Below are 10,213 nucleotides of genomic sequence, written 5' to 3' on the forward strand. Positions count from 1 at the left end.
GTGTTATGGCGGTCCGCAAACAACGTTAGAGGTGCATGTCGCCACCTACTGGATGGATGGGAACTGACAAACCAACACAACATTTTACATTTACATTTTAGTCATTTAGCAGACGCTCTTATCCAGAGCGACTTACAGTAGTGAATGCATACATTTCATACATTTTTTTTTTTTCCTGTGCTGGCCCCCCGTGGGAATCGAACCCACAACCCTGGCGTTGCAAACACCATGCTCTACCAACTGAGCTACAGGGAAGGCTAAATAATAAGGATTAGGTAAATGTAAAAAATACAAATAAAAACACACTTGTGACAAACCAACGCAAAATAATAAGGATTAGGTAAATGTAAAAAATTTAAAAATGTAAAAAACACACTTCTAATATTCAAAAGTAAATAAAACACAAAAACTTCAAATGTACTCTTTCAGTCGGATTTAAATGTCTATTCAGATCCCTAGACAGGCTCTGGAACCTGAGGGGGGGTGGGGGGGACCTCTTCATTCTGTATTATTCCCTGTAACATTTCGGCTGTAAAGTCCTGGAGATCCAGAAAAACATTTTGCCGCCTTCACAATGATGTCTAGATTCTTTTAACTTTTTATTAGTTTGACTCGTGTAATTCATCACTTTTGCTTATAAACGCAACAAAGTCCACCTTCTTCACAGTTAGTGTGTCGGGATCCTTCTCCTGCATGGGATTCACCGCAGGCTGTGGGACATCCACTACCATTCAGTGGCGTGTATTCATGGATGCCAAGGGAAGCCAGGCTTCCCACAAAACATTTTTTAAAGAAAAAAACATACCAAATAATTTCTTTCCTCTCTGTGTTTCATAAATTTCCTTCAATTTGCAAGAGGCTGAATGTATCTCACCGGAGAAAGCATCCAAGCGAATGCCCCTCTGTCTCAGTATGCGTAGCGTATCTATCTGATGCTATCTGGTCAGAAAGAGTTTGACATTGTTGCCGCCTGTAGCATTGAATGCAAGGGAAGCAAATAAGCATTTTGCCTCCCTTGAATTTTTTTAAATGAAATAATAGCCAATCAGCATTGAGCTAAACTGTGTGAACTCAGCTGTGAATGGTCCAGGCGCACCAAAAAAAAAGTGTCAAGGGAAGCCAGTTTGGATTTGGCTTCAGACCAATCACATCACAAGCCAAACATCATTATTGACAGAAAAAACTTGAATTGTTGCATCTCATTGTGTTGTCTGGTCCTCCGCTCTCTCCACTGGCTTCCAGTTGAAGCTCGCATCCGCTACAAGTCCATGCTGCTTGCCTACGGAGCTGTGAGGGGAACGGCACCTCCGTACCTTCAGGCTCTGATCAGGCCCTACACCCAAACTAGGGCACTGCGTTCATCCACCTCTGGCCTGCTCGCCTCCCTACCTCTGAGGAAGCACAGCTCCCGCTCAGCCCAGTCAAAACTGTTCGCTGCTCTGGCACCCCAATGGTGGAACAAGCTCCCTCACGACGCCAGGACAGCGGAGTCAATCACCACCTTCCGGAGACACCTGAAACCCCACCTCTTTAAGGAATACCTGGGATAGGATAAAGTAATCCTTCTAACCCCCCCCCCCAAAAAAAAGATTTAGATGCACTATTGTAAAGTGGTTGTTCCACTGGATATCTTAAGGTGAATGCACCAATTTGTAAGTCGCTCTGGATAAGAGCGTCTGCTAAATGACTTAAATGTAAATGTAAATGCTAGCTAGCTAACTAAAATCGGGCCTTTCCTAAATTAGCCATCGATGGAGATAGGGATTTGGACTTGTGGTTTTACTTAATTCTCCGTACTGACCAATGATTATAAAGGTGATTCTGATCCAACCATATTTTCATACATTGTGCCCCTGGCCTATGTACAAAAGGTTGTGAAGTATTTGTTGTTAATCATATCAGTAATGTTAGTTCCTCATATCAGAGCTGTAGTTCCACCCAACGGTGAAGTGGAGCAGAGCATGCTGGGCGATCTCCAGCTCAGAAAAGAAGATCAGCTGGAGAGAAGTCAAGCGAGAGAAAGTTCCAGACGTCCTTGTGTTTCCTCCAATTAGCTTTCATTGTGTTAGCCGAGGCCAGTGTGCATCCTTGTTGATACAACACACACACACACACACACACACACACACACACACACACACACACACACACACACACACACACACACACACACACACACACACACACACACACACACACACACACACACACTTTGGTTGAAGGAAGTTGCTAGACCACTAAGTGTCTCAGTCCATCCACACTACATACACTGTGTGGAGGCTGTTCTGTGCCTGTGCATCTTCAGCGTTATTAAACCACCTCAACTGGAATCCTACCTGTCTGTCGTCTGTGTCCTTACCAGCACACGGGAGAGAACACAGAACCGTAAAACCTAAACGAAAGAATATACAGTCCACCAAGTCCTCATTTACATTGGAGTGGATGGGAAGTTCAACATGTACCTAAATGTGGTAGGCTAACGTTAACTAGCTGGCTTGGCGTATAGTTGCCCATGAAAGGAAGTTAGGCTAGCGTGCAAGTATTTTAACCAGGTAACCTAGGACAACAACCAGGTTACCTAGGACAACAACCAGGTAACCTAGGACAACAACCAGGTTACCTAGGACAACAACCAGGTTACCTAGGACAACAACCAGGTAACCTAGGACAACAACCAGGTAACCTAGGACAACAACCAGGTAACCTAGGACAACAATCAGGTAACCTAGGACAACAACCAGGTAACCTAGGACAACAACCAGGTTACCTAGGACAACAACCAGGTTACCTAGGACAACAATCAGGTAACCTAGGACAATTAATTCAAAGTGTGGACTGTATGACAGAGTCTTAGACCGTTTAGGCAACATGAAAGAGGAGGATGTTATTGGTGTTTCTCTACAAGGTAGTGTGAGTCAACATGTTTTTCTACTTACTCACACACACACACACACACACACACACACACACCACACACACACAACACACACACACACACACAACACACACACAAAACACACACACACAACACACACACACACAAAACACACACACACACACACACACACACACAACACACACACACACACACACACACAACACACACACAAAACACACACACACACAACACACACACACACACATACACAACACACACACAAAACACACACACACACACACACACACACACAGAAATCAGTACCATGAACGGCCACATGATACTTAGCTGACATCGGATTGGACTAAATTGTTTAGGGAATCTTTTAGTTGTCACGGTATTAGACTATGCAGAGGTGATTAGAGGATGTTGAAATGGGGCTGGAATAGTGGAGGCAGGGCCTGCTTTCTTTGTGTCTTACAGAAACTCTCCGTGGTTCTAAATCAATAGTTGCTTGACCGTGCTGTCGGTCATGTAACTGTTACATGAAATATGTTTTGTGGACTTCGCCGGATAGATGTTGCTCTCCAGGTTTTTGTGATGAAACAAAAGTGTGGTTGAATTTATTCGGCCACTGTGTCTTCTTATTGTCTTGGGCTTTAGTATATACATACACTTAGGTTGGAGTCATTAAAACTCGTTTTTCAACTTTATTCGCGCCAACAGAATTGCACAACGCTTCCGACATTGCTTCCAAACCCTCGGGGCGCCCAACCACAGCCGAAGTGCTAGCTGCATCCCAATATGGCGACCGGAGTATTGGTTGTATTGTGGGTATGTCGAAAGGAAAGTGGTGCCACAGATATTGGTTCACTATATTGGGCTGCAGGTAGCCATACTGGTTCGCTATACTGGGCTGCAGGTAGCCATACTGGTTCGCTATACTGGGCTGCAGGTAGCCATACTGGTTCGCTATGTTGGGCTGCAGCTACCCATACTGGTTCACTATTCTGGGCTGCAGGTAGCCATACTGGTTCGCTATATTGGGCTGCAGGTACCCATACTGGTTCACTATACTGGGCTGCAGCTACCCATACTGGTTCGCTATATTGGGCTGCAGGTACCCATACTGGTTCTCTATATTGGGCTGCAGCTACCCATACTGGTTCGCTATATTGGGCTGCAGCTACCCATACTGGTTCACTATATTGGGCTGCAGGTAGCCATACTGGTTCGCTATATTGGGCTGCAGGTACCCATACTGGTTCACTATACTGGGCTGCAGCTACCCATACTGGTTCGCTATATTGGGCTGCAGGTAGCCATACTGGTTCGCTATATTGGACTGCAGGTAGCCATACTGGTTCGCTATATTGGGCTGCAGGTACCCATACTGGTTCTCTATACTGGGCTGCAGGTAGCCATACTGGTTCACTATATTGGGCTGCAGGTACCCATACTGGTTCGCTATATTGGGCTGCAGGTAGCCATACTGGTTCACTATACTGGGCTGCAGGTACCCATACTGGTTCGCTATATTGGGCTGCAGGTAGCCATACTGGTTCGCTATATTGGGCTGCAGGTACCCATACTGGTTCGCTATATTGGGCTGCAGGTAGCCATACTGGTTCACTATACTGGGCTGCAGGTACCCATACTGGTTCGCTATACTGGACTGCAGGTACCCATACTGGTTCGCTATATTGGACTGCAGGTACCCATACTGGTTCGCTATATTGGGCTGCAGGTAGCCATACTGGTTCGCTATATTGGGCTGCAGGTACCCATACTGGTTCGCTATACTGGACTGCAGGTAGCCATACTGGTTCGCTATATTGGGCTGCAGGTACCCATACTGGTTCGCTATACTGGACTGCAGGTAGCCATACTGGTTCGCTATACTGGACTGCAGGTACCCATACTGAACTCTCACCCTGTCATCTCGTTGCAGCTCTGTGAGATCCTCAGCCTGTCTCTGCCTGTCGCTGCCTGTCTCTGCCGTCTTTCTTTGATCTTCTCCTGCTGACAGTTTGTCATCACCCGTCTCAGCAAATTTTCACTCATTAGCAGTAGTGTCTTTGTACGTCTTCCCATGAGCTCCATTGCAGGGCTGCTGTCTGTTTCCTTGTGACGGAGTATTTCTGTGATCCAGCATGGCCAGGTATGGGTCAGCATCTGCTCTTTTTTGCTTTTGCCATTAGTCTTTTGGCTGTTTTCACTGCCGATTCCACTTTCCCATTACTTTGCGGCTATCCTGGAGATTTAGTTTTGTGTTTAAAGTCCCAAGTGCCCCCCCCCTCCCTTGACACAGGGAGGTAGTGTATCATATCGATTGATTCCACGTGGACCTCCACAGGGCCCCTGTTGTTCTGGGAGGTACGCCCTGCTCAGGGTGTTGGCCAGCACCACATGTTCTCCCGTACGTATCGGAGACTGACCTCGTAGTTTTGGAGTCTCATGATCATGCGTTGTAGTCTTTTTGATGCTCTGAGGAGAGGCTTTGTCATGATGCTCTCTAGAAGCATGTGATCTGATTGTACTTCTACAGTTCGTCGATACAGTCCATTCAGAAAGTATTCAGACCTCATGACTTTTTTCCCCCATTTTGTTACGTTACAGCCTTATTCTAAAATTGATTACATTTTGTTTTTTTCTCATAATGACAAAGCAAAAAACTGTTTTTTTTTTCATTTTTGCAAATTTATTACAAATACAAAACTGAAAACTTGGAGTTTGCCAAAAAGGCACTTTAAGGACTCTCAGACCATGAGAAACAAGATTCTCTGGTCTGATGAAACCAAGATTAAATCAATCAATCAAATGTATTTATAAAGCCCTTCTTACATCAGCTGATGTCACAAAGTGCTGTACAGAAACTCAGCCTAAAACCCCAAACAGCAAGCAATGCAGGTGTAGAAGCACGGTGGCTAGGAAAAACTCCCTAGAAAGGCCAAAACCTAGGAAGAAACCTAGAGAGGAACCAGGCTATGAGGGTTGGCCAGTCCTCTTCTGGCTGTGCCGGGTGGAGATTATAACAGAACATGGCCAAGATGTTCAAATGTTCATAGATGACCAACAGGGTGAAATAATAATAATCACACTGGTTGTAGAGGGTGCAACAGATCAGCACCTCAGGAGTAAATGTCAGTTGGCTTTTCATAGCCGATCATTCAGAGTATCAGGTCTGGGACAGGTAGCACGTCCGGTGAACAGGTCAGGGTTCCATAGCCGCAGGCAGAACAGTTGAAACTGGAGCAGCAGCACGGCCAGGTGGACTGGGGACAGCAAGGAGTCATCAGGCCAGGTAGTCCTGAGGCATGGTCCTAGGGCTCAGGTCCTCCGAGAGAGAGAAATAAAGAAGGAAAGAGAGAGAGAGAATTAGAGAGAGCATACTTAAATTCACACAGGACACCGGATAAGACAAGAGAAATACTCCAGATATAACAGACTGACCCTAGCCCCCCGACACATAAACTACTGCAGCATAAATACTGGAGGCTGAGACAGGAGGGGTCAGGAGACACTGTGGCCCTGTCCGACGTGACCCCCGGACAGGGCCAAACAGGCAGGATATAACCCCACCCACTTTGCCAAAGCACAGCCCCCACATCATTAGAGGGATATCTTCAACCACCAACTTACCATCCTGAGACAAGGCCGAGTATAGCCCACAAAGATCTCCGTCACGGCATAACTCAAGGGGGGGTGCCAACCCGGACAGGAAGATCGCGTCAGTGACTCAACCCACTCAAGTGACGCACCCCTCCTAGGGACGGCATGGAAGAGCACCAGTAAGCCAGTGACTCAGCCCCTGTAATACGGTTAGAGGCAGAGAATCCCAGTGGAGAGAGGGGAACCGGCCAGGCAGAGACAGCAAGGGCGGTTCGTTGCTCCAGTGCCTTTCCGTTCACCTTCACACTCCTGGGCCAGACTACACTCAATCATAGGACCTACTGAAGAGATGAGTCTTCAATAAAGACTTAAAGGTTGAGACCGAGTCTGCGTCTCTCACATGGATTGGCAGACCATTCCATAAAAATTGAGCTCTATAGGAGAAAGCCCTGCCTCCAGCTGTTTGCTTAGAAATTCTAGGGACAGTTAGGAGGCCTGCGTCTTGTGACAGTAGCGTACGTGTAGGTATGCACGGTAGGACCAAATCGGAAAGATAGGTAGGAGCAAGCCCATGTAATGCTTTGTAGGTTAGCAGTAAAACCTTGAAATCAGCCCTTGCCTTAACAGGAAGCCAGTGTAGGGAGGCTAGCACTGGAGTAATATGATCATTGTTTTTGGTTCTAGTCAAGATTCTAGCAGCCGTGTTTAGTACTAACTGAAGTTTATTTAGTGCTTTATCCGGGTAGCCGGAAAGTAGAGCATTGCAGTAGTCTAACCTAGAAGTGACAAAAGCTTCTTCAAAAGTTTCTTATTTTTGCAATGTTACGTAGATGGAAAAAAGCTGTCCTTGATATGTTCATGAAAAGAGAGATCAGGGTCCAGAGTAACGCCGAGGTCCTTCACAGTTTTATTTGAGACAACTGTACAACCATCCAGATTAATTGTCAGATCCAACAGAAGATGTTTGTTTCTTGGGACCTAGAACAAGCATCTCTGTTTTGTCCGAGTTTAAAAGTAGAACATTTGCCGCCATCCACTTCCTTATGTCTGAAACACAGGCTTCCAGGGAAGGCAATTTTGGGGCTTCGCCATGTTTCATCGAAATGTACAGCTGGGTGTCATCCGCTGTCGTGGAAAATTGCAAGATTATGTTATAATGCTTGTATTGTATTATAATGGTTGTTATATTCGACAGAATAGAGTATTCTGTTAAATACTGTGTGTGTCTTACTGAGGATGGGCCTCTATGAGATAGCACTGACAGAGGAGATTTACGATGTCTTTGAGTAATAAAGCCTAAAGAGCATTCCAGATAACATGAGCTAATGGTTCTGTTCTATACCATACCAGGGAGAGACGGATCCAGTTTGGAGTAGGAGGACCAGACACTGGTCTGTTCTATGCCGTACCAGGAAGAGACTGATCCAGTTTGGAGTAGGAGGACCAGACACTGGTCTGTTCTATACCGTACCAGGGAGAGACGGATCCAGTTTGGAGTAGGAGGACCAGACACTGGTCTGTTCTACGCCGTACCAGGGAGAGACGGATCCAGTTTGGAGTAGGAGGACCAGACACTGGTCTGTTCTACCCCGTACCAGGGAGAGACGGATCCAGTTTGGAGAAGGAGGACCAGACACTGGTCTATAAAATGAAAACTGTTGACACAGCAGTTGCTGTCTGCTATGTTTTATAGATATCTTTCATACAAAACTTAACCTTGTGATCCATTCTATGTATCTGTGGTTTGTCATGTACTTTGAGAGGGGTGTATCTTGGCTATAAAAGATTTTTGTACTTTTGTGTAGTCACTTTCAATGGTTCATTAGAGATGGCGCATCATTGAAAGTCAAAGTGCTTTTGCAAAGCTCTTATTATTAAAGATGTAGTTTAAGTATAACTCTGACTGGTGTGTGAAGTTTGTAACTCTCCTCATTTGGTAATGCAGAAATTAGCCACCACACCGCATAGCAGTGAAAGTTAACATTATGTTTCCGAATGACATCACCAAGAGGTAAAATATATAGTAAAAACAATAGTGGTCCTAAAACGGAACCTTGAGGAACAACATTTACAGTTGATTTGTCAGAGGACAAACAATCTACAGAGACAAACTGATATCTTTCCGACAGATAAGATCTAAACCAGGCCAGAACTTGTCCGTGTAGACCAATTTGGGTTTCCAATCTCTCCAAAAGAATGTGGTGATCGATGGTATCAAAAGCAGCACTAAGGTCTAGGAGCACGAGGACAGATGCTCTGCTTTTTTGACTCCACACTCCAAAAAGCAAGTCCTATAGGCTCAAATTCTGTTTTATCTTGATTATTGTCCAGTCGTGTGGTCAAGTGAACAGAGAGAGGGTATACAGAAGATAGCCCTATTTGGTGAAAGACCAAGTCCATATTATGGCAAGAACAGCTCAAATAAGGAAAGAGAAATGACAATCCATCATTACTTTAAGAAATGAAGGTCAGTCACTTTGAAAGTTTCTTCAAGTGGAGTCGCAAAAACCATCAAGCTCTATGATGAAACTGGCTCTCATGAGGACCGCCACAGGAAAGGAAGACACAAGTGCCTTGGGTTGAGCGCTTGACCCAACTGCTTGCTGGGTAAATTATACTTCAGTCCTGGGGTAAAACAACCCAGTGAGATGGGCTGTGACATAAACCCAACACATTGGGTTGAGGGATTGACCCAGCAGTTGGGTCATTTTTTTTGTTGTTGTATTCCTTGGGTTATTTTCAGTGTCATCCTAATTTGTCTTCTCTATCATTCCAAACACAAGATAGAATACAATACAAATCATTCATTTATATTGCGTGAATTTCAGAACATACATTACATCATGTCAGAGAATGTACAAGAATATATACCCTTTTTTAAATAGCACATTGAAACAAAGCCATATTGTATAAATATGTATTATTTCACAAAATAAGATTTCATAAAATAAGATTGATTTGTTTGAATTTATTTCATGAACCCAACATCAGACTAAAGCGTCTGTTGAATGGGTCCCATGTGGCTTGGTTTGATAGAGCATGGTGTTTGCAACACCAGGGTTGTGGGTTCGATTCCCATGGGGGACCAGTATGGAAGAAAAAAAAGAAGAAATGTATGCATTCATTACTGTAAGTCGCTCTGGATAAGAGCGTCTGCTAAATGTTGAACTTGATGTGCACACTGTCTTAAGTGGTATTAACACAGATCTGTCTATCAGTGCTCATTAATATTCACTGACACACTTCAGCTATCTTAGGTGACAGTACAAACACATCATGCTATTTTGCCATACAATAATGGTCTACATTTGGGATGAGTCAAAACGTTGTTACACAGAGAAGAAGTGTAGAATATTACATTTGAAGGTCCCTCTACTTAAGGACATGAACTAATGACTCATTAACTTAATAATTGTATTTCATTCATAAAGAATTTTTCACAATCCCCAAAATGTAAAATTTGTATTTCAAATAAATTGTTGTGATAGAATGAAAGCGTACAAGAATGTGCTTCAGTAGTTGAACTAGTTGCTGATAATGGGCCTCTGTACGCCTATGTAGATATTCCATTAAAAATCAGCCGTTTCCAGCTACAATAGTCATTTACAACATTAACAATGTCTACACTGTACTTCTGGTAAATTGTATGTTATTTTAATGGACAAAAAAATTTGCTTTTCTTTCAAAAACAAGGACATTTCTAAGTGACCCCAAACTTTTGAA

Source organism: Salmo trutta, chromosome 16, assembly GCF_901001165.1.
Source record: "Salmo trutta chromosome 16, fSalTru1.1, whole genome shotgun sequence".
In the NCBI taxonomy this organism is placed as follows: Eukaryota; Metazoa; Chordata; class Actinopteri; order Salmoniformes; family Salmonidae; genus Salmo; species Salmo trutta.